The 26,046-nt window shown below is 42.3% G+C and overlaps 1 protein-coding gene across 3 annotated transcripts in view; it reads right to left on the reverse strand.

Annotated features, from left to right (window-relative positions):
- Positions 1-9,161, reverse strand: part of AGPAT4 (1-acylglycerol-3-phosphate O-acyltransferase 4) — an 87,520-nt gene extending 78,359 nt beyond the window's left edge. For 2 of the 3 annotated variants that reach the window (XM_031049852.2, XM_005150117.3), the window contains exon 1: positions 9,044-9,161. The gene's annotated coding sequence lies outside the window, so the exon portion shown is untranslated. Of the gene's footprint in view, positions 1-8,334; positions 8,412-9,043 lie in introns of those variants that run through there. The other variant, XM_034061116.1, reaches the window with a different exon arrangement.
- Between the last annotated feature and the right edge of the window lie 16,885 nt (positions 9,162-26,046).

The raw sequence follows: 26,046 nt of genomic DNA on the forward strand, positions 1-26,046 counted from the left end.
AGTAAACAACAGCAATAAGCCTAAGAGAAGCAACTGTATCATACTCATAGCCAATTTAATATTTGCTCTCATAGGCAACATTAAGTGCTTAGTCAAAGGTAATAAGGCCCACATATTACTGTCATCTAGCATCCTCCTCTACAAAAAAACAAACCCCCAAAAATGTTTCTACAAAATCACTTCAGTGGATTATCTGGCTTGCTGCAAAAGTACACATGGCTTATCAAATAACAGAACCTGCATGTCTGCAATAAATAAACCTTCTCAAATATAAATATAGACATGTATGTGCACAAGTACAGATCCTTTTGTGTTTATGATACATGAAATTGTGTACAGAACAGTCATGGACCATTTAAGGCAACTGTACATTTGAGAAACAGGGATCAGAGGCTGCCTAGTTAAGCCATTGGTCATTAATGCATGACCTGTGAGAATCTCTCAATGGTGAGATCCACACCATCACTCCTGTGCTCAATAAATTAACACATTAAAAACTACCGATGCAGCAGGGGCAGTGAAGAAGGATGCTGCCACCGGCACCATGGTATTTACCCAGCATCAAAGACATACAGCAATATGGCTGATCATCTCTGCACTGGGCATTTCAGAAGGAGATCCAACACAGGAACAGATACCAAGTTCTCCAGTGGTTATTATTAAAACATATATTTTAGAAGATCCCAAAGAAATAGGGGAAGGGAGGAAGGCAGACAAAGGATTATTAAGGAGCTGATATAAAACCAGGGTTGTTTCTTTTTTTTTTTCTTTTAATTGTGCTGGGAGTTCAAACATTCTCTTGATTATAGGGAAGCTCTGGGAATAGGAGGTGTCTCCTATGAAGACTCATGCTTCATGCTTGCCAAACACTCATCACTCTCATCTTGTCTGTAAGTTACATTCACAGCAACACAAGGGTCAGCACAAGGTCTAGGAACTGCCTATACTCTCAACAGACAAAATATTTTCCCCGCATCCAAACCAGCTTTAGGTGTGAGGCAACAAGGAAACATGGATAACATGTTTAATTCAAAGCTTTAAATATTTAATCCTCCTATTCTTACCCACAATGAGTTAGTTACAAAGTTAGACTACAGAAGTATCATCTTCTAACTCCAGTTCTGCGATACACAGCTTTCCACAACGCTAACACATGTAAGGAGTTGTATCCAGGAAGAGGAGTTTCACATCCCCTCAGCAGACTTAGTAGCATGAGCAAGTCAATTTCTGTATGCAAGATCAAACACTTTATGGATAAGATTAGAAAATGGTGTAGATTTTTGTCAGTTCTTTCCTGGATTTATCCATCCCTCTCATGTGAAAAGCTATAGCCATTTAGAACAGGCTAGTGAAGTCAGCCTAACAAGATCTGTCTTGCTGTCCCCATCTCACACATGGGGAACTCAGAGCAATACTTCAAGAGCTTGTGACAGTCACATGTCAAATCCAAGGCACACCCAGCTCCAGAACTGTAACCTGCCAGTTACCCAGGCTCCAGCTTTCAACACAGACCAGCACTTTTCATACTCCTTTATTTCCCTTCTTGTCCATCTTCAAGTTTCCTTTGCAACAGCTTCTGACAGGCCAGTATAGAGAGCAGAAAGTGAATGGATGCCCCCCACAAGGACCTTCGGTGGCAGCGCATAATGCAATAGGTGTAAATGCATTAGGGTTCAAACCAGATGTGCTGTTCTAACAAACTCTACTTTCCCTTCCCTTCTCCATTCCTCAAGAAATTAAAATCAAGTATTCATCAACTTGAATGGCTTTGTACTATAAACCAAAAGCTACAACTTTAGTATCAAACTGACAGTATTCTGTGCATGTACACACAAACACATCTCTCATTGCTCCTGCCAAAGAAGGAATTAAAGACATTGCTAGGTGCTTCAAGGACAACAATCATCTGCACTGGGAAAAAGGTAATTTTCTTTCCTCTGTATTCTGGACCTCTTTATATTTTCCAGAACTGCGATTTACATTTTAGTAATTCTGGATAGCCTCTTTCAGCTTTTTCCTAGAAGTCTAATTCTTAACCTGTGTGGTTTTGTTGTTTCGTTTACTTAAGAAAGCTGTAAAATGCAACTAATGAATAATACAGAATTTTGTGGCAGCAAAAATCTTAAAAAAGATCTGAAAATTGGCAGAGATCCAGCATAAATAAATCAACAAACTGAAATAAACACCATGGTGGCAGTACTACTGGTTTACAAGTGAGACTTTCACCACTAGCCTGTGAACTGGTAAAAATTTTCTACTGGCCCCCCAAAAAACAGTATGAATACTTTTAACATAGCAACTCTCACTGAGCAGCTCTATGGCCTGTTGGCAAAAACCACATTCTCCCACTTGGTGAATCTGAGCCCCACTGACAATACTGCCACAGACGCAGTGGGGTACATGGGTCAGACCACATCCTCCATGCTTCTGAATCACAGGGATATGAGGGAACAGTGCTGAAATGTGAGGGGACAGAGCAAAAGCTTCCAATACAAATCACAAGATATTGTTGATAGTCCTGGAAACAAAAAGTGCCATCCACCTGATTACAACTCCAAGTGAGCTATTAGTTTTTTTGATCTCCTATTACAGTAGACTGCCTCCTTCAGCTAATCCATTTGCATATTTTTAACTTATATGAAATAACATTCATTAGCATGCTCTTTGAATACTGAGTAAATGTTACAAAAAAAACACAAGATATTTTTTAACCTCCAAGTATTAATTTAATTTGGCTGTATGCTATCATATGACACTTCAGAGTATGAACAAGATGTAACTACACCAAGACGGGATAAGCAGAATACTAATATTTATTCATTAAGTGTTTTCTAATGCTTCTTTCTGTAGAAAATAGTTTAGCTGCAGAATGAATGTGGCAGGGAAGCTTCCAGATTTATTATTCAAAGAAAACCAACTCCCGCCTTAAAGAGGTAATACCCAATACTTAGGAAAACACATGTCTTACAGATGAGATGTGATTGATACGGTTCCAAAAATAAATGCTGGCTTCAGTGTAAAGCTCAGCTGCACCTACACACTAAACAACCAGACATCCAGATTGTCCTGGGTTCAGCAGTAACGGTCATTTTTTCTCCTTCTTAGTAGCTGGTGCAGTGCTGTGCTTTGACTTTCGACCTGGAACAGCACTGATAACACCGATGTTTTTAGTTGCTGCTCAGTAACTAATCAAAGCCTTTGTGAGTCTCATGCTCTGCCAGGGAGAAGGGGAAGCCAGGAGGAAGCAGAGACAGGACAACTGATCAAAACTAGCCAAAGAGGTATTCCATACCACAGCACATCATGCCCAGGATGTAAAGTGGGAGTTACCCAAAAGGGCGAGTTCACTGTTGGGTGGGGTGAGGTATCGGTTGGCAGGTGGTAAGGTGTTGCATTCTCTTCCCTTATTTTCATTATTATTATTATTATTATTGGTGGCAGCAGTAGTGGTTTGTGTTATGCTTTAGTTATGAAACGGTTCTTATCTCAACCCATGGGAGTTACATTCTTTTTGATTCTCTTCCCCATCCCTCCAGAAGCAGAAGGAAATGGTTGGGGTTGGGGGGGGGGGGGGGGGGGGGGAGAGCAACTGCGTGATTTATGGCTGACCTTCAACCACAACAGCTCTTTCTGGTGCCTAACATAGGGCACAAAGGGTTGAGATAACGACAGATCTGACTGAAGTGTTTCTATCATAGAATCATAGAATAGTTAGGGTTGGAAGGGACCTTCAGATCATCTAGTTCCAACCCCCTGCCACAGGCAGGGACACCTCACACTAAACCATGCCGCCCAAGGCTTTGTTCAACCTGGCCTCAAACATCGCCAAGGATGGAGCATTCACAACCTCCCTGGGCAACCCATTCTAGGTAAGGTGTTGTATTCTCTTCCCTTGTTATTTCCTTTATCATTATTATTATTGGTGGTAGCAGTAGTGGTTTGTGTTATACCTTAGTTACTGGACTCTTCTTATCTCAACCCGTGGGAGTTACATTCTTTTCAATTCTCCTCCCCATCCCTCCGGGAGCGGGGGAAGGAAAAAGAAGGGAGAAAGAGGAGGGAGTGAGAGAGCAACTGCTTGATTTATGGCTGAGCTTAAACCACAACACAGATGCCAGGCAAAAATCCAAATAAACATGGTGGCTGCCTCACCACATTTCAGTGGTCCCATTCTACACCAGGTTTCACTCACCTCTGCCTCTAAGACACAAGTGTTCAGAATTATTTTGCTATACCATGAACTCAAAATACTTTCAGGCTCCTCATTTTCCTGACCATCAGTCCCCGAACAGCCTTATTTAATTTGAGAACTTCAGAGAATAAAAGCCTTCATCGCAATCCCTGGATTTATCAAGTCAAATAATAAAGGGATGTTTCATTTTGGACCCAATTCAAATCCTGTTGAAGCCAAAATGACAAGCTTGAACAGTCTTTGTTGTTCAGAAAACATTATCCCTCAAAACCAGCCAAATGAAATACAACTAATTAATGAACTTGTATTCTCAGCATCTTAGCTAGGCCTACAGTGGCAAAACCACCTTAAACTTCCAGAAAAATCATTCAGAGATAGTGTTTGATCTAACAGCATTTAACCTTACCAGATGGCAAGTGTGCAGATGTTACAGTTCCTAACATGCTGATAAGAATCCAGTAACATTTTTATAATTTTTGCAATATATTAAGCATCAGGTGCTTCAACACCTACCTGGATTTTTTACATCTCTGCACCATTTCAGGTGCCTAAATCTTTTTAAAAGCCTTGCTTTGAGCATTTGTCCTGCTAACTCCAAATAAATTTGAGACATTTTGCAAGGCTTAAATTCAGAATAAATCCTTTCTCTGCCTCCATCTTAGGTGAAATGCAGTATTTATGTACACTCTCAGAAGTACAGGCATAGGCGTGTGAAAACCAGTCAGTGACACACTGAAGGCTCAATATAAAAATAAAAAATGTAAATGTCTGTGCAATTTTAAGCACTGTTTAAACATACCCTCAACCATAAAATAAACTAGAGCCTTTGTGACTCAAAGGAGGGAAACCTCATACATGATTCAAGTGCAGGTGTAGGCTGCTGCAGACAGAATGCTTCCAGACCTTCCAGAACTGTAAAAGCAACATCTGTAGTAATGGTATTTTCTGAAGTGCTGAAAAACATGATTAAGAGGCAAACTGTGATGTGTAAAAAGAGGCATAACATGGAGACAGGGAAAAACAGAACACAGCTTAACTTTCACGCAGTAGTTGACACTTTAAATTGATTAAAAGTCACACGCCAATTCTACACAGAGACTTCCCCCAAATGTATTCTTTCCCCATCTTTAACAGCAGGTTTTAAGTCAGCTCTTCCCCTTTTCCTGATAGGTAAAAAAAACTGCATAACCTGCTAACTGAATTGCACAGGCAGACCTTTTCGTTCACCTGAATCGTGCTGGGAAAATGTGATTGAAATTTAACTTTCGTTGGTCAGATTAAAAAGAAATCCGGTGCACATCAGAAATTTTTTAGGCATTAATAAACAGTCACAGATACATAGGAAATAAGTGTGCTTGTCCCTGCCTGCAGCTTCTTCTGCCAAGTGACCTCTACCTCTGACTTTCCAGCCTAGAACTGGTTAATTGTCTTTCTCTGTTCCTGTTATTTATGCTACAGCAGAAACCTCAAGCCAGGTCAGCTCTTCTGCAAGTAGCAGAAAATGACTTCAGTGTTAAGCTCTTCATGGCAGAATATAACCAGACAGACAGAAGAGCTGAAAGTGCAAACAGAGGCAAAGGAGTAAAAAGGCTTTATGTTCAAAATGAAGAGCATACCACTAACAGGACCATAACCCAGCATCTCCCAATTGTGGGCTCGCTACAGTTGTTCAACGGCTTTGTCCAGATCCTATCATATGGTTTATTATGTACCTTCTCAGGAAATCCATTATAGCCATCATCTTTTTCTCACAATACCAAAGAAGGCTTTTTTCAGCATCTTCATCCTTGCCACACACACAGTTATTCTCATTCATTTCTATTTCCTCTTCCCCTGACCTTACCTTCACCCTACCACATCTCTAGTCCAAGGCTCTGGAGGAAGACAGGGGAAAAGTATGAAAATTAAGTGAGTCAGCAATTTCTGTGCAGCACACAAACATTAGTCAGAGGTGCTCAGGGTACTCACCACACAGTCAGATGTGAATGAGTTTAAAACCACCAGACTGGTGGGCAAACTTTCCTAAACACCTGAAATTGAATCACTGGGCAAAGCCAGCCTGTGGACAAAGCACTTGTGGAAAAAACACATACTAGGCTGCCATGTACCAGCACCAAAACACAACAAAGTGTATAGGGTATTGCCCTCAGTCTCATTTCTAGTTTCTTCACAAAAAAAAGCCCACTGCATTCAGTACAGCTAAATCAAACACACCTCAGAAGAAGGTTGCCTTGACCCACGTAACATTTTCCCTAACAAAGGAGGCCCAGAGTTGCAAAAGCTTTTACTGACTAAAGCATATGCACACTGCACTACAATGCATTGTTGCCCTCTTGTTCATCTGCTCCCTTCCATGGGCATATCCACAACAGTAGTAGTGACACAATTAGTTAGGGAAGTGCTCTTCTACATCATGCAATGGATATTTGTCTTTTTAAAATTTAAACCCAAATTTCTAACACAAGTTCTAAGGCCCACAAGTTCATATTTGTGATACAGGAATATCATCTTGGTAACCTCACCACAGCTGTGACAGTGTCTTCCTGCACTGAAGAGATTTCAAGGGGTATTACTCCTAGCCTTCACCTTCCAACAATAAAATCAGGGTATACAACTGAGAACAGTAAGCTGCCTCTTTTCAGCAGGGCAGAGCATAGGCATAGGATTCTCATCCAGTTCCTGTAAGAGAATCCTCCTCCTACACAGGTCTTCTCTGTTATGGAACAGGAAATGCACTAAACTGTAAATGATGTACAACTGTCATTCCCGGAAAGCATGCCTCTTTCCAAAGCAAAGATGAACACTGCTTCAGTACCCAAGAACAAGACTTGCTAAAAGAAAACAATCTCCCCACCAAACTGACACCTCCTGGGCCTCAACACACTTCGTTACCATGCTCTGCATGTAGTGTTCTCTGTTCTGTGACTTTGGGCAAGCATTAACCTCACTGAGTAGTTTCTCCACTTCTAAAATATGATACTAAAAATCTGTTAAAGTGCTTGCCAACAACACAACTAAACTTTGCTCAAGAGCAACCTTTCTCCATCAGCAGCTTACAATATTTCCTCTGCTCATTGCAGGCTTTCTGTTTTATTCTTACACATGAATCCTGTCCCTCTTGTTTTCCGGAAAATGCGGCTGAAGCTACATTTTTAGACACAGTTTATTTAGGCATTGTTATGCAAAACATTAACAGAAAAGAGTGAAGCTATGCATAATATTTACACAAATTCCTAAAATGGGTCTAAATGTATCTTAAACGACTGTATTTGGAAAAACAGAGCATTAGATCAGATAACAGGTTGAGAAAGCTGTTGGTCAGTAAATGACAGGAAACATCTACAGCACAGCAACTGCTTTAGTGATCCACCCAGTCAAGCCTTTATACAGAGCTAGGCCTTGTATACTATAAACAGACATCTGTATGTCTATAGTAATCTTATCATTCATGTGAGAAGTTAGAGAAGATGGCTGCAATAGTGTCTCTACTCCACCAGCTTTTAATTCTTTTGCAATTTAGAGTGAGGTGATTACCAGTACAAGCTGAGGCTGCAATCACCTGGCACAACTTCCTGGGCTGGACACATCACTGGCTTTAACAAAATGCTTGGGGGGAGGATTCAGTGGGGGTGGTTTGGCGGTGGGGGGTTGTTGGTTTTGGGGTTTTTTGAGAATGTTTCTTGTATCCTTCCACTTCTTGTGTTTTCAGTTCTGACACAGCAACACAGCTGCTCTGCAACACAAGTACCTGCATGAGGTACATCATTCCTAAATGTCTGCACATGGTCCAGAAACACAACTCTTAGAAATGCATAACAAAGATACAGATGAGAAGCTTCCGTATGACATTGTTCAAACAGACGCTTTTCTTGGTTGCTTCTTTTTAGCTATAATAGTGCTCACTTGTTGAAACAAATGTTACAAAGGGTTACTTCGTATTTAAACGACACCACCCTCAGATTTCTCCTTTCACCACATGGTAGCGGTCGACACACCTTAAATCAGTTTGTGGTCGCTATCTAATTCGGCTTAAATATCTCTAAGAGACACAGTGAGCTGAAGGGCTCCTACAACACGTGAGCACATCACCAGAGAGGCAGGCTCCCCAGTCCTCCACCCAACCACGGCTCACGTTACCTCACCTCATGGGCACGATCTTCGGTACCATGTTAAAATCAGCCGCCGCTATCTGTGACTGTGCACTGCACACCAGTCCACACGACCCCCTCCCGCCACGGACAAGTGCCTTCGGCGAGGAGCAGGCAGCGAATAGGCGACCGCACCGGACCGTTTCCACAGCAACCGCCCTGCCCGCACCCTCCTCCCCCCACCGCCAGCCCCGCCGGGGCAAGCCCGAAAGGAAAGTGGAAGGGGCCGCCGTGACCGCCCGATCCGGCTCGGCCGTCAGAGGGGGGCCCCCAGCGTGCAAAGGCCACCGCGGCAGCTCCCCCGTTTCCACGGAAACACCGGCGCGGGCCGCGCTCGCCACACAAAGGGGGCCCGCGGACAGCAGGAAAATTCTGGGCGGCCGCAGGAAAAACGGGGCCAGGCGGCGGCGGCTGAGGAGAGCCGGCCAGCGGGGAATAAATCAGGGAACTTGTGTCCGCAGCCCGCCTCCCGCCCGCCGCGCCCCGCCTCGCCTCGCCTCGCCTCGCCTCGCTCGCACATCCCGCCGGCGGCTGCCGGCCCCTCGGCTTGCCACTCCAGCGCGCCAGGAGGTGGCTGGTTTAGGAAGGGGGCTGGGACAGGGATGCTTCAGGGCTGCTGTTCCCGAAGGAGGCACCAGGACGGGTGGAGAAGGGCGGCCCCACACCTGAGGAGCTCGCTGGCCGCCAGGGAAAGAGCACGTACCTGGCGCCGCGGGACCTTGACATGCGGGAGGCACCGGGAGCGACAGGGCGGCAGCCGAGCCGCACCGACTGCCACTAGTTTGCACGCGCCGGGAGGCGGCCGGCTCGGGCGGGGCCGCCAGGCTCCACCCGCCGGGCGGCTCCAGGAAGAAAAGGGCGCCCCTCGCCTTCCCTCCCCACCGGCGCTGCCATGTCACTTCCTCCCGGGGCGGCGGGAGAGGGGCGACCGCTGCCCCGCACCGCCTCCCGCTGACCTGCGGAGTGCAGCCAGGCAGCCAGGGGGGCGAAGCGGGAGGGCTCTGCCGCTGGGGAGCGACGGGAACGGGAGGCTGCGAGGGGGAAGCGGCGGCCCCAGTCCCCAAAGGGACTCGGCATCCCTTTTACGGGGTAAAGGCGGAGGGGGCTGGCTGGGCCGTGGCGGCAGCGGGTACCGCTATAGGGCACACTGTTGCGTGGTGAGGGGCACCTGTGAGTGCCTGCCACTTCCAGCAGCACCTGGAGAGCAGTACCAAGGCCATGGCCAGAGCGCTGTGGAGAAAAATAAATGCACATGGCAGTCATCCAAGCAGCGTGTACCCTTATTCACGATATTCCTTCTTTGAAAATGCGAACATCTGCTGTGAAGCTTTGACTGTGAAGTGAAAAGCAGCTTCCTTCAATAGAGAATAGCAAGAACCGAGCCCATTAAACACCCCAAGCACTGTAAGGTGGTAATGCCTGGGATGATGTACCACCAGGACAGTACTGTCACCTCTGCAGGGTGTGTGATTGCACTAGGTCAGGAAGGCTCCAGAAGCTGGGGAACAACTAGGGGAGACCTGGGTGAGCTGGCCAGAGCAGAGCCCTATAGTCCTGGTCCATGACAGCCAGATCACATCACTGTTTACCCTCAGTGTGAATTGGTTTTGTTTTTTTTAAAGGACTTAAAGCAAACACTGAACAATGGGAGTTGTACTATGCATTAAGGATGGGAGAAAGAGGGTATACACAAGACTTCCCAGACTACTTGCTGCAAGAAAGAAGTGTCCTGACTATCACATTTGGGAGGAACAAGAAGCTACAACTCTTGGCGAGCAGCAAGAGCAAGGCTGCTTGCTGCCCAAGGGGAGACGAGCCTAGAACTCTGGGTGACCACTGGGCAGGCAGTATCCTTACCAGCCAGAGCACTGCCCCACAACACCAGAACAGAGCTGTCACAGCAGAGTGCAGGGTCCATTGACAGTCCTGGGCAAGATGAAGCAATGAATCAGGTGCAAAGTTTGTATAAAGAGAATCCAGTCACACCACAGCTGGAAATGGGGCTACAACATAGATCCATCCAGGAAACAAGCCAGGAGACTAAACAGAAGGCACATCCATCTACTAGATAGGTCAGGCAAGGACTGAAGTCCCAGACGTGGGCATAAATGGAGCCATGGTCCATATGCAGGGTGGGTGGATGGGGAACCTAGGTGAGGCTGGTCAGGGCCATTAAGTGCTAGCAGTGCCATCAGAGCCCTGACAGGTTACTGCTGGTGGGGTGGGTGAGTGTGCTGTTTAGGAGGCTGAGATTTGGCAACCTACCTCCCATTTGGTCATGAAGGAGTTGAATCCAGCTCACTCGACATCCTCAGGCCAGTGGTCTAACTGCTGAACAGTTACATAGAGAAAGATAGGTAGAGGGCATTTCTGCAGCCATACTTCAATAGACTGACCTCGTGGCTGCATTTGGAAAATGCATTTAATTCTGGAGAGTGGCTGGGAATAGCACAGCTCTGTCCTAAGCATCCCCTACGAGCTACTTGAAGCTGTTTTGTGTACTACACATACAGACTTTTTGGGTATTATTCCAAGACATCTCAGTCAGGGTATAGGTGTTATCCTGAGAGCCAAAGGTCCAAAAGTCAGGCCCCCTGATGCTGTGTATGGTCATGCCTGAACATTTTTTACATATCTAGACTTGAGACGAAACTCTCGGTGGCTGCTTGTTTGTATGTTCCCCATTTTCTGGGAAACCATAATAAAAGTCTGGCTTCTTGCTTTCCTTAGTGTTAAACTGCAGCTGAATATAATAGGATTTATGGATGCTTTACGCCTGAGAAAACTCTCCAGTGAAGAGATAAACCATAGTTTTGATACCACACATCTAGTTCTCAAAAGTCTAACCAGAAAAATGTGAATAATAAACCCTTCCTAATTAAATTGGGGTTTAAAAGGTAAATGGATTAATCTTATGGAGCTGTTCGATACCATGGTAAAAGTTGAGACTAGAAAGCCCGTAGTAAAAAAAAACACTTCTGTCTTAAGAGCAAGGTTTGCGAGGTCCTCACTGTGTATTTCTTTAGTTGCTGCAAACAAGGACAATGAAAAGGAATCAGATTATCTTCCCTTAAGCTCTATCCTCCAGAGCACTGAATAGAGAATAACTATGATTTGTGCAGCTAATTAAAAACAAACAGACAAATAAAACCACACACAAACAAAAACCCCAACAAGCCTCTATGAACACGGGCAGCTAAATTGTTCCGTCAGGTCTCAGTTTTGGAATTTCCTTGTTCTAAGTGCTTGAGTTTGCAACCTCAGTGATTTCCTTGTTGCCTGTGGGCATGCAAATTGCTTTTTTGCATTGGGGCAGACTGAAGAGTTGAGTCAGGAATTTAGATCAGGCAATGATCCTAGCTCTCCGAGGGTGATTTCTCACTGTGTATGAAATGGATGACTTTCAGTGAGCTTCCCTATAAGATTCCTGCTGGGCAGAGCACACACTCCAGTCAGCAAGGAATGCAGGTATTTCTCATGGCTGTGTGCTGGTTCTAACAGCGGGACCCCAGTCCTGCTCACCACTTGCACTTTTAAGTGCCTTGTGAGTTTGGTTTCACAAATTTAATTGCAAACCAAAGCTTCTCTATTCTGGAAAGTTCTTCAATTCTAGCTATGCCATCCTAGAGGAAGAAGAAGCACTGCTAGTGTTGATGCTGCTAGACTGACAGGCTGGATACTACATAGGGATATGCTATGATACACTGCCGTGCGCAGCTAGACTCTTGAAACCCTGTTTGCTCTTGCTGCATCTCTTACAGTTAGATTGTCTAATATCCAATAAGGTGCAGATTATAAAACACATGTTTCCTGTATTTAAAAGCATTCATAATGTTCCTCTTCTGTGTAGGCTGAGTGTAATGAAGGCTGAACTGCAGGCTGTCCCTCCATGCAGGCAATAACAGGAAGTCTTTCCTGTACTTGTCGTATCCATCTTTGTGAAATCTGTGGGAAAGTAATTGTGTCTGAGATTTCTGCTGCTTTATTGGGCTTGATTAAATTCAGCTAACAAGTTCAGGAATTATTGTAAGGATTGATGCTTATAGCATGACTGCACCTTTTCTGTTTTAGGAAGCCAGATGAAAGTACATGTACATGGGTAAATATATGCTAATGGTGTAGTTAAATATGGAAACAAAAAAAATGAAACGTACTGATACAATGCTTTGTTGTAATGATAAAAGCCCTAATACAGATGCAGGTGTACCAGTTTAAATAGGCCAATGTGTGGGAGGGTGGTGAAAACCACACACTTGGTAGCCCATGTAAGTATCTTTTGTGGGTAATTTTTTTCTAGTGTGGACTAACCCTAACTTCTCCAGCTTTTTGTTTATACCTCAGCTATACAGTGGATCCACTGTTTTCAATCAAAAAACCCACTTTCCTGCACAGAAGCCACCTAGTACCCACAAATGGAAACATCCTCTTAAAACTAAACCCTGGGGCCACAGTTAATTTTAGAAGAGACTCATTCTTTAATTGAGTACACATTAGCAAAAGTGTTGTGTGAGGTGCATTACAGGAATTTCAGCTCCAGACTGTCCAATTTGATCCTTTACTAAGTTTAGCACATACAGAAAGAATACTGGTTGAGATGCAGAAAAAACGTGTTCCTTCTGTCAGCATGCTTCTCTTTCTGCAACAAGTCCATGGCTACTAATAAGTTATGGTGCATTTATCGTTTTAAATAATGCTATCCCTTTAATAAATACTAAAGATCATACCATACAAAAAGTTTTCTAAAGTACTCTTTGCAGAATTGGACAAAATATTTTCACATCTACTGACATCCACAAAATAAGCACTCACTGCTTACATATGTGCAAATGTAGTTTCCACAATTAAGTATTCAGCTTGAGCCTACCCTATGAGAAGAGGGGCCTTTGTTTCTCTCTACACTGGTCTAATACAAAATGCCACAGATTTGTTTTTTTGTTTTCCTTGATTTCTTAAAGCTTGATTAAAGTGAAGGCTTCTGCATGGACCACTTCAGGCCAAAACTTGGTGGCTCAGGTGAGTGGCTTTAGGCATACCTGAATGTGCAGATGACAGAGCAGATGTTTTTACACATGCAAAGGCATGTGCCAGTGTGTGCGCACCCACACATGTCTGTGATATGAGGAAATTTTGCAGCTCTGATCATAGTTCAGAGAGTGACAGAATGATGAGGGCTTCAATGGCACCTTGGAAACACAGAGATCCTATGTCTGTTACTGTCATGGTCATGGGTGTGTGTCGGAGGGTGAAATTCCTTCAAGATCTTGGAGGAAAGATCACTTTGGAGCTGCAAAGGTGAGTGCAGTTTAGAATCCAGGACACTCAGGAAACTGTCACTCTTCCAGAAGAAGAGATAAGAAACTGCAAACCAAAATGTTTGCCTGAACGACTTGGAACCTGAAGTAGCTCAGACCTTGTAATAACAAATGCTGCTTTTGCATATCTCTGTTTACATTAAGTTTACTGGGGAAGAGTCACACTGGCTGCTCTCCAGGTCTTCAAGGGCAATAGGTAATCTGCATATATAGTTACACATGCATTAACGGAAACAGATCACACAACTATTAATTTTGATTATATATGTATATTTCCACCCTTAGAAAAGGAAATAATTATTTCAAAATGATAAGGAGGAGGTTGCTTTGTTGCAATAATGTGTAGAGACAAACTATGCAAGCCTTGCATTTTGAGCTTTTACACACTTGCAGAAAATGGCAATCCTTGTAATAAATATGTGCTGCTTGGTCTAGTTCCTAGTGAATTCTGTAGCAGTGTCCTCATACTGCAAATGACTGCATACTCACCCTGCCCATAAAAAGACAGCAGCTTTAAGCCACACTTAAAGCATTCATCTACATTCTGCCAGGGAGCAACATTAGTTCCCTTGCCAAATTTACATGGAAGTTAGCATTTTATTATCTGCTTGTTTAATTGTACAGATTTGGAAAGGTCATGAAGAAAAAAGAAACTGAACTTTTGAGAAGTGGCAGGCAAAATACTCATCCTTAGACACTGCTCACTGAAAAACATATTGCCTGCTGCAGCTCCTCCAACCCTGCACCACCCTGTCCATACTGGAAGCACAAGACGGGACATGACTCTTGTCTTAATCAGATGTTGCAGTCACTATCTAATGTTGTCATATGGGCTACTTTTGTAAAGACTGCTTTATATGAAGGGAACATCAGGGAGCCATCTGTTTCCCAATAAATTTACGGGATAAATCCTGGCTATGTAGCAGGAAATATCCACTATACAGCAGTCTTCATATGGATGGTGTGTATATATATATATATATATATATAAATATTTCTGTGCAGTCTGATCTATTTGAAGAACAGATTTGTTTCAAATTTTATTCTGTATACTTTAATAAAGCCCACTGATTATTCATAAAACCCCCACACTTTTAGAGATGTTCTGGAAAGTATGGCTCCTGAATACTTAAGGGTTAAATTAATAGTCCACCTTGTAGACTGAGACACTTGGTGTGAGCAAATTTGACCCCTCAAAAATGGAGATAACTGGCATTCTGTCCTGTTGCTTTCTTTCTTAAAAGGAGGCAGTGGTTTATGAAATAGATTTTTAAATAAAAAGGCATTAGCTAAAAGCTAATTGGGTAAAAGCTGGATACTTGCAGTTCTTGTAAATGTCTATTATGCACATTAAGGAATGAAAAAATTTGGGACAACATCTCTGATACTAAATTGCTGAACCAGATTGCATAAGATGTGCTAAAAAGGAATAGAGAGGGAAAAAGGCATTAGAAGCTCAGGACTTAGAGAAAAGGGGTGAAGAAGTCAAATAAGATTTAGTACTGGTATTGCCTTGGTCTGCCAAATACCTGTGATACCACTGAAAAAAATACAGTACACTGTACATTTAGAATGTCTTATCCCATTAAGTAGAGCAAATCTGTGTCCTGTGTTGAAAAGCATACAGGACACTAGTTTTTCTCTAATTTCTCCTAGTTAATCTTGCTCCCCCTCTGTAGATTTGGTCTGGGAGTCTAAATATTACCAGTGTCACAGCAGGAGATAGGTCTCTTCCATTGACCCCTTACTTCTCAGTTTTCTATTATTTGGCCTGATCTTGCTCCCAGTGGCATTTCCTTGATTTCAGTGGATGCAGACACAGCTCCAGAACTAGCTATCGTGTAAGGATGCTGTATTAAGGAAAAAATAAAGTTCAAGAGAAAAAGAAAATAGTTCCTGAATATAAAACTCTTAAATGATCATGAAAACCTTAAAAAGAGGGATATTTTTACATAAAATAGCTGGAAATTTATGAAGACATCTGATCATTCTTCAGCAGCAGTCACTCAAAAGGGAAAGGAGCCAGGAAACGGCAGGTTGGACACCTGTGAGAAAAATGACAGCATAATTCTCAGAAGCCCAGGCCTCATAGTGCTTAGGCTGTTTCAGACACCACACTGCTCTTAGGCTGTAATGAAAAGAAACCATTGTTGAAAGGATGATGTTATAAATTCTGAAGTGAAATTGCTTCAGTGTGAAAGATTTTCTGGGTGCCTTGCTGGCATCTACTAATTATTTACCTTTGAATCCTTAACTGCAGTATTAGAGACATGTTTGGTTCCAGTTCTGTAACATGCTCCGCTGTCCTGCTGCCTGTGCATGGGGCAAAGCTTAAAAGGATTTGCCAGAGACATAATCTGACAGTTTGTTTTTTAAAAAAACCTGATGTAATCTGGCAAAGCTTAAAAGGATTTGCCAGAGATGTAATCTAGCAAACAAGAAGGGCATGTAATACCGGGATGCTTTTTCATAGGTGCGAATCAGTGACAATGCCATACTTTTTCCCTTCCCAAACAGTCTCAGCCATGGCTCTGCCATAGCAGAACCTCTCCCTAACTATTATCAGACACAAAAGATCACACTATTTCTGTAAAAGCTTACTTTTGCCTCCAGCTGCCCCCATTTGTCTATATTCTTGTCCACCTCGGTCTCAAGTGTGACCTCATGCACTTACACAGCAACCCCCAGGACTGTCTCTGTGTAAGGGCCCTGATTCTCTTCATACATAAGAAATCAACCCATCCATCTTTGCTTCATGGCACAGGCTGCCCCATTGTATCTGCCTCCCTTCTGTTCTTTGATTCTGTGAAAAGGTCTGAGGCTAGGGAATAGTGAGGGGAGTGGCAACAGGGTATGGAGCTAGTCAACAAAGCTGAATCCAGCAAAAGATGGTGAATCAAAGGCTGTTATTCAGACTTCTCCTTTGTGGTCTATGTGAAATTGCAATTGTGAATTTGCAATTGCAATTCACTTCCTTTGGAAAAATCACTGCAATTGATAATGATTAGCAACCTCTTACAAACCATTGGCAGGCTGTCCTGAAACCAGTCCTCAAGTTCCTTAGGCATTGCATTGCCTGAGACTGCTGGGTCCCTTGTCAACAATTTAATACATTCCTTTGCTGGAGGGAAAGGCCCTGCTCCAAATACCTCTTCAGTAGGAAACTGTGTTAAGCGACTTTATGGCTAAGTGTCCAAAAGGCTCAGCCAGAAACTGGGCAGTTCTCACACTTGGCCCTGCAGGAACAAAGCTCCTGGGGATGGCCACCTAAAACTGGTACTAAGGTACTAAGGGAGTACCTGAGAACAGTCACTATGCAAGACCTCCTCAGAGAGCTGCCTGCTTCATATACAGGTCTCAAACACCCAGCACCTTGTGTCAGATGAGTGTCAAAATCACAAGTTTAGATAATCCTTCATGAAAACTGTTAGATACAGTACTCTGAATGGACTGTTTTCTGAGAAAAGACTGACTCTGTAGCCCAGCATCAGGATTACTTTGACAAGGCATATGTTTGTATTAGAAGAAGGCTTAAAAACGTCAACAACGCAGTTTTATAGAAAATGCAGTAGGAAGTACAGAAGCACCAAAACTGAGTGACATACCTGTCAGGTGTTTTTCTCTGTGATATGTTAAAAACTGATTGGGCTGAGATGCCCAGATTGCTGTTGAGACGCCTCTTGCTCTGCAGAGAGTCCTCAATGTCATCCTAGTAACTGTAATTTATTGCAGGAGTTCAGGTGCTTCTAAACTCAAGCCACAAATGTTAGCAAACAAAGCCTTGTTGTGCATACTACAGCCCGATAAGCCCATGTCCTTACCAGCTCCTGCAACACTGAGCTCAGCCCCAGCTGTTTGATGTACCTGGTTTAGCACAACTGTTCCCAGTGTGATTTGGCATTGTCTTATTTGCATGCTCACATATGCTAGCAGTATATTATTAATCCTACAAACCCCAGTGATTCATATTTTTTCCAATCTGATTAACACAGCTAATGTCATTTCCTACTCACCAACTCTAGATGACTAATGATCACTAGCTCAGGAAGCTCTGAGCTCTGGGATCTGTCAGTCAGTTACCTGGCAATTCAACCACGAAAGTCTATGTAAGCACTCTGAATATAGTGTTTTTCACACCTTTAAAACACAGGTGTCCCAAGTTTTATCAGTACTACCAACAAAGCCTGCTGCCTCCCAGGCACAGTAGCTGTAATAGTAGCATGAATCAGAATTGGCTACACTAACTGCAGTAAATGGGCAGCAGTGAGCAATCGCATTTCATTAATAACAGCATCTCATCACCAGCTGCTCCTTGGAGACAGATGGCTGCAGCTGATTCCCTAAGCATCACTTTTTCTTGCCACCTCCAATGAGTTGTAGCATCTGAGACATAAGTGACCTAGAAGTCTGAGCTTGTTTATACACTGGAAATGTGTTTTCTGTCTTGTCATCTTCTTTTCCTGTCCATTTTTCTTCATGAGGAGAATCACAAACAATTAAAAAATGTATTAAAAAAAACCAACAGTATTTCTTTCAACACAGACAATAGAATTGCAAAAATCTCCACCTCACACTAGCACTGTTACAACACCTACATCAGGCAGTGTGGCAATGTCATACAATTAATTAAAGAGTTTCCCTTTTTTGACAGAGGGAAAGCTTTGCCCCTGACAGGTATAAAATGCTTTTTTGTGTCTTAATACAAATACCTTGTTTAGGCAAATATATTAACTCTGAAAACAAATCCTATGCAGTGGCACTGGTCAAACGGTTGCAAACCTAATTGGACCCTCCCTTCTGCACTGAGCTGTGCCAAGGGGAATTTCCCAAAATCCATTTGAAATTAATAAGGCTTCTACAAAGACAAGGGGATTTGCTAGTGCTCAGTTTAGTGCAGCATAAGGATCTTATAGCCAGTGTTACATTCACTCACCAAGATATATGGACTTCCAAACATCAATGCACTGTGTGTGCAGGATTCTCCATCACACAAGAAAACAAGGGAAGCTTGCAGAACTCCATAGTAAAGAGTTCTGCATAGAGTGGTATGCTTCATCCAACAGCAAAAAGAAATTCCTGTGTTTCATAGCTGGAGGGGTCCAGCTGCCTTCATAGCATTTTGTAGATTTTGCTCTCAAGTTTAAGTTCTTCTTCTCTTAATGAAATAAGACCTTGTGGGAATATGATGTGTCTTCCTCTCTGACTGTTGCTCTGTTACTACAATACTGCTTAGAAGAGGGTTTGGGAGGGAGGAAATACCAGCCATTTGGGTCGTGATACCTTAAGGGCACAAAAAGTTGTCTTTTGCCATAGTGCTAGACAGTATGAAGCACAGTAAAGCTTTGTAAGAACTGCTAAAGGGAGTTCTTGGAGGCAAGAAGTGACAGGCTGGGGTAGCAGAAGTAGCAGAGATAAACTATTTTATTATAAATAGCTTTGGGAATCTAAAAGCCATTTCTGAATTCAAAAAAGAAGGCAGGCAAATAGAGAATACACATTTTCCCACAAGAAAGTAGCTCTTGAAAACCTTCTTTCCAAAATTTTTTCACTTAAAAGCAATTCAAACTTGTTCCTTTTTTTTTTTTCTTTTAGTTTCCTGTATCCTAAAATTGTGCCTAAAAGCTGGTTACTAACAGTGTATTTTTGGAAGCGTGGCTGTCAGTACTTTTAAAGTAATTTAGAGCAAATTACTTTATATTGGATGCTAGCAGCAAATGGGATCCAGCACAGTATAATGGCAGAGGGAGTAGGTTAGCAGAGGGCAAATGCTCATGAGGGAAAATACAGTAAGCGAAAACTTCTCTGACTTCAAATATCAGCACTAATGATCACCTCACACTACTGTGTCTGGCACTCAAGCTGATAAAAATAGAGCTATTAATAAGATCCTTAAGTGTTTATGGATCAGTTGATTGCATCATCTTAATTAGACAAGAGTTGAATTCCTTAAAGTTGCATTCAGCTCCCTACCTGAGTGCAGATCACTGTGGGGAAAGCTGTGGCAGCTGTGGAGTGATAAGTGGGCAGGTGGGAATGGGAAGGATTTGCATCTGTCTAGAGAGGAAGCTGCACCCTAACCTGACACACATCTGGTCGGTGTAGACTGTAGGGAGCCTTGGATTCTGCTGCCTAAATATTTATCAGGGCATGAGCTACAAACAAGTATAAGTTCTTAACTGGTGTAAATCTGGTGTAGCTGCATGAGTTTACATGACACTTGGTTTACAGTAGAGGAGGCGGCAGCCTTTTATGCTTTACTAACATAGCCAAGGGGCTTTTTAGCAGACAGACTCTGGCAAATCTTGCAGGAGCACTTTCAGATGTTATTAGTCTCCTAGCTGTCCTTCCCACCCTCTTGGGTTATTGATTCTGTAGAAGGCAAAAGAGCAACACGTGTCTGTGTCTTAACTGCTCCAAGGCATATCCCAAGTTTTCAACAACATCCTCTCCAAAAGAGAACAGCTTAATGCCAACTGTTCATTGGTATAAGGCGAGTAACAGAAGAAGGGCAGGGCACACAGACAGGCATGGTAGTGTCTTCAGCTACTTCAGCAAAATTCTCCAGAGGACATTTGCCAAGGTCCTCGCTTACATCAGGTCTATGCAGAAAGATATGGGGGCAGGGGGAATATGTGGGTACTTCTTGCTCTCTGGGTTAAACCACGACAGGAAGGTACAGTAACTTGATTCGCATAATTAGCTCTCCTAAGGAGAGGGGAGAGGGCACAGATGTACAACAGATCTTCCAGTCTGAGTAGCAAAATGTGGCTACAGCATAAGATTTCAAGCCTTACAGAGCTAATAAGTTGGTATTTTTAATGCACTGTTTCAGTTTAGATTTATATGCTACACACATAAACAGCAACAGCATGCTGCAAAGTCAACCCCTCAAATATGGAAGTGTCAGAATGAAAGTGACTGGTGCACATTTACTGCCTCCTCTGTGGTTCTTCATATGTCACGTAGGTTTCAATGGACATGGCTGCCCAGTTCTTTTTCCACAGACCCCTTCCCATATTCAGAGCAAAGACCAAAGAGGCCTAATTTAATGAGAAGTTATTCAAAACTTTTATTCTTTGTTCAATATGTGTGGCAGCAACACAGGCTAATATTTATTGCATGCTGTTTAAACGCTCATGGGAATTGTTAATTATACTGACTGATACAGTGTTTATTTTCACAACTCACCTGTGAAGTGAGGCCAGGGGCATGAATCTGATTCTGCCACCTTTATCCTAAGTAGTGAGTAACTTCCTTCATGATTACTGGTGCTGCTCTTCAGAAAAAGGAAAGAAAATTCGGGCCTGATTCACAGTCAGCGTAGTTGTGCTTTTTCTAATACCCTCTTTACCAGAAAGGTATGTGAGAACGTGGTATCAGCTGGGATGAGTTAGTTTCTCAGCAGAGAGATGTGCAGTGAGCTTGGTATCACATTCAAAGAGGAGGAATCTGGATTGTCAATGAGAAAGGGATTTGTTATTAAGTCTGAACTTTGTTCTGAAAATGTAGTTTTTCCATTACCTTATGTATAGTTCCTAGCCACATCAATCTTTATGTGCAGCCTCCTTCAGTCACAGTGGATGGCACTCCTGGCTGGAAGAGACTGAAATATGCAGAGGCAGCCTGAAAGAGCAGTGAAGGAAAGAGGATGAAATTGTTTTATCATCCTACTTAACAACTTCCTCTGAACTGTAATACAAGACATTTGATAACCCAGCTGCTTGTGTGTACAGGGTCAAAACACTGTTCTTGGGGTAGAATAGTTATTATTGTAATTAATGAAAACTGCAGAGTTGGGATATAAGAGATTATAACAGCAAAAATGAAAAGCATGCCTAATACTTTATAGCAAAGCTCTTCTAATGGCGTATGGCCCTAGAAAACTTCTGGCTTTCAAACTGAAATTCCCTACCAGTGCTCACTCTTCAAACTCTAGTCTTGGTGAAATGACAAGGTGCTTGCTTTATTCTTTTAAGATAATAAGAAGCTAAACCTGAAGCAAAAGCACCTATTATTGTTCTGTCTGTTTGTTTGGGGCTTTTTTTCATATACTAAATAAGAACTATTGAGTAATATTTGGAGGCACTGTTGCTCTTCAGCAGCTTCCTACAGAAGGAGGTATTTTGTCACAGAATAATTCTGCCAGAAAATTCTGCAAGTACACATTAATGCATTTTGCTCAAGGCCAGACAAGTCATCAGCGGCAGGTCAGGAGGCATATTCCAGTGTTCCTGACTTGTTGGTTAACATGTTTAAAACAAAGGTCATTTGTTGATGCAAAGATTGCTTGGGTTTTTTTTATTTTCAAATGAATCTTGACCTAAGTGTTGCTCCTGTAATTGTGGCATTCATCAGGCAGTTCAGCACCTTTTATGAAGTCTGCAATGCAAGTCTCACAATGTTTGTAACTAGGAAGTAACAAAGGAACAAGGTTGTGTATAAAAAGTTATTTATTTTTCCCTTTCTCACTTAAGTAGGATATGAACCACACAGGATCTATAGCTACAGGAGGAGGTTTTAATATTATATTTGCTTTCAGAGTATGGAAGTTTCAGGGTCTCCACAAACATTAAACTGTATTTTGCTGAAATGGTTTCTGACAAGCCATTGCTCTCTGCAGAGAGGGTGCAGTGAGGCCAGTTACCCAGTGGTGCTGGCATTTGCTTCTGGGTTTTCCGCTAAGCAGTTTGTTAAAATGTTCTGTGTGTATTTGAACAATTTTCTGACCAGTGAAGTGTTTTATTTTTGGTTTCTTTCAGCAAAAAGGAAAAAATCCTGTGAAAGAGTTATTTTTAATTCCTTCCTACAGATATAAATGAAAATTCTGTCCATGCTGTAGTGTAGTATATATTCCAGCTAGCCTATATGGGAAATAAAATCATACCTGCTATGTGCTATACCTTCTTATTACTTACTCAGTAGCTATGGGATGCAATTTATTGAGGATTTATTTAGTCCCTGTTAGGTGGTATAAGACAAAACTAATTCTGGGGAAAATGTTTAAAAGTGCATCAATGGCAGAGAAGACCAAATCTTATTTTAAAATTAGGCTTCTTAGCTACTGCAATAAAGAGTGAAAAAAAAAGCTTTTAAAATGTGTCCCATTTAAATATTTTTTTAAAAGTTATTATCTAGCAATACAGTTTATATTCTGCCAATCACCAGAGTACAATGGTTTTAATAAAAAAAGAAGCAAAATGTACTTTTGAATGTCCCCCATGAGATGTTAAACTAAGCAGGAAAATAAAAGGATGTGATTATGTGGCATTATTTCAAGCAGTGGTATTTAGTGATAAAAAGCCATTATAATCCCTTCTGGAAAACTCTTCCTGTTCTCTCCTTACAGATAAACTGGGCCCAGCCTGGAATCTGGCAGACCAAAGACCATGATCGCTGAAAGCCACCTAATATCTCTCCTTCTCTCATCTTTCCCTGGAGCATTACTTGCTTTGAAGCCGCAAGAAGGGAGAAAGTTGGTTCCATAATCCGTGTACCACTGGACTACTGCCACCATAGAAAAAGTTTGGCTGTAATCAACTGTAACTTGAACATCCTCTCTAGTCAGCTGGGAGTTGTGTTGCACGTATCCTGGTGATCTTTAAATAGCCAAAAGCAAGCCGTCTGCAGCTGGTGTCATCTCACCAATTTGAGACACTTAATAGAGATACCCCAGTTAGGATCATGGTTGCTGTGAACTTCAAGAGAGAGACAGGCAGACACTTGGTGAAAATGAATCAGATAATTTCTGTAATTTTCATCATTGATGTGTTTTAATTAATACCAACCTCATTCTCCCCATGAGTCAGTAGAAACAACATCCACTTCTTCATGCTCCCTCTATAGCCCCAAAAGGCAGACTTGGTGGGCAGTGGGGAGTTAATCCATTTATCACAGTCACCTGTCCAAATCTATGCAATAGTTTTCCCTTTAAGTTAATGGGGAACTTCTGATCTCAATTTAAAGTAGAAATTAAGACTGGATTGGAGAATGCTGAATACTTTGTGTAGCCATCATTTAATGATATAGTGAGGCTGTGTAGCCTCCTTAGCTTCATTTCTCTGACTATACTGCACACTCACCAGTAGCTCGGTGAGAATTTCATACAGCTGTCTGGGTTTTAGCCTAGCTTCCTTACTGTCCAAATCTGTCTGTCTCTGCAGCTGTCTGTCAGTCCTCCCACAGAAGCTTTTCAATGTTAGCCTATTTCAACCAGATTTTGTCAAAGCAAAAATTTATAAAAATAGGCTGCCAGTCATGTACAGAAAACCTGTCAATACTTGCACTCAGAAAAATACTTCATCACTAGTTTAACCCTTGTTAAGCATCAGATCACTTAGGGGCACCAAGGCAGTAGGTAATTCATGCTGCCGTGACCACATGTACAGCAGTATCCTGTGTCAGCTAAAGCAAGCTCTTTGTACTGGGTCTGGCTGGTACAGACTTAATTTTCTTCATAGCAGCCTGTATGGTGCTGTGTTTTGGATTTGTAACTAAAACAGTGTTGCTAACACTCCAGTGTTTTATCTGTTGCTGAAAAGGGCTTGCATGGCATCAAGGCTTTCTGTATTTCCCAGTCTGCCCCCTCAGTAAGTAGGTTGGGGTTGGGCAGGATGTTTGGAGGAAACACAGCTGGGCCAGCTGACCCAAACTGGTCAAGGCAATATTCTGTGCCATGTAGCATCACGCCTAGCAATAAAACCTGGGAGGGTGTTGCCTGGAGACTGCCTGGGCATCTCTCTGCTTGTGGGATGGGGTGAGTGACTGCTTTTGTATCACTATTTTTTTCTCCTCTTTCCTTCAGTTATTAAACTATTTTTATCTTGAGCCATGAGTTTTGTCTTGCTTTTGCTCTTCCTAGTTTCTCCCCCATCTTGCTGGGTAGGGGAATGTGTATTTGGTGGTTACTTAGCTGCTGGACAGTCAGCCCACTACATTAATCTACCTCTACATGAGGTCTAGCAGAGGCAGTATAGATAAACCTCAAGGATAAAAAACTGAAACACATTTGGCAAACAAGTAAATAAGTTACCAAACTGGAAGTATTCAAACCCATCAAGCTCCCAGATTCATTGAACATACCAGATTTACAGTAGTGTAAAGTAGTAAAAAATGCTCTTTTATCACTTGGGGAAAAAAAAATCATAACAGAATACAAATGTGTACAGGGGTGGTTACCAAAAGTACCTGCTAACTTTGCAGTAACTTACCTGTTCTAAGATGCACAGCAGCAGATGCTAAGATGTAGAAACTGAGACAAAGTCAGAAAGAAAGTGTAGACACCACATAAATTGGAAGCACATAATTTGAAATCAAAGGGAAGAAGGTGTTGGGTAAGGCAGACCATCACAGGATGATTATGAATTGCCAGCATGATGTGTCTGTGAACAATGTGTTGTGACCTGGCATGTGTCAGAAGTGTTTCCAATAAAGACATGGAGGCCTGAATGCCACAAAAGGTGGTGATGCAACCACACCTGCCATGGTATCCAAAAGTCCATCACTTGTACTTGAAAAAAGTGCATCTCCAAGATGTTTAGAGAAATGTTGATTCAGCTTTTAAGCTTGGCCTCTTAAGCTTAATGAAATAAATGGAGTGGAAATATGATTGCTGTCTACTCCATCCTATTGGGGAACAAAGGGAATAGGAAACGTAAGCAGGAAAAAGAAAACCTTAAGCTTAGAAATGCTATCTATATAATGATACATAATTATAAAGTGGCCATTCATACCTTGGAATGAAACAGTTTCTCAATGCTAGCATCTGGAATCAGGTTCCAGAATTGCATTGCCATGAAAGGAAAGCCACAGCTTTCTGTGAATTTATGGAGACTTGCATAACAAGGTGACTGTGATGGTAGGCTGGACACAACAAACTAACAATACCTCATTACTCCTTAATGCATGAAAGGGAAAGAAACTAGGTGGCATGAAGCATCAGAAAAACCTCCTAGCATAGAGATCTATCTAGTAATGCCACTGACTAGCAAAGGATCTGAGACAATGACTACATGAATAAGAAAGGCTTCTGAATGTCTCTCTTTTCCTGCAAGCAATTAAATAATTGATTGTATAGTTCTCCAAGTTGGAATTTTCATTTGGGATTAGGCCAACATAGTGCTGTAGGAACATATATGAAGGGACTTCTTAAGGACATCTTCTCTGGCAAGGCCTACTGCTTGTAAAAATAGTGCTCTCTTCCATAGTGGAGTGAAGGCAATAAGAAATATCACTTTTCTGTGCACAAAGCAGTGTTGCATAATAATAAGTATAAATAATTTATCTAAGACTTGTTAAATCTCTGCTAAGGCCTTTTACAATCTACACAAATGGTTAAATAACTAGCAAAATGGCACAATGTATATACTGTTTACTGGAAATGTAACAGAAAAGCGAC

Source organism: Melopsittacus undulatus, chromosome 3, assembly GCF_012275295.1.
Source record: "Melopsittacus undulatus isolate bMelUnd1 chromosome 3, bMelUnd1.mat.Z, whole genome shotgun sequence".
Classification (NCBI taxonomy): domain Eukaryota; kingdom Metazoa; phylum Chordata; class Aves; order Psittaciformes; family Psittaculidae; genus Melopsittacus; species Melopsittacus undulatus.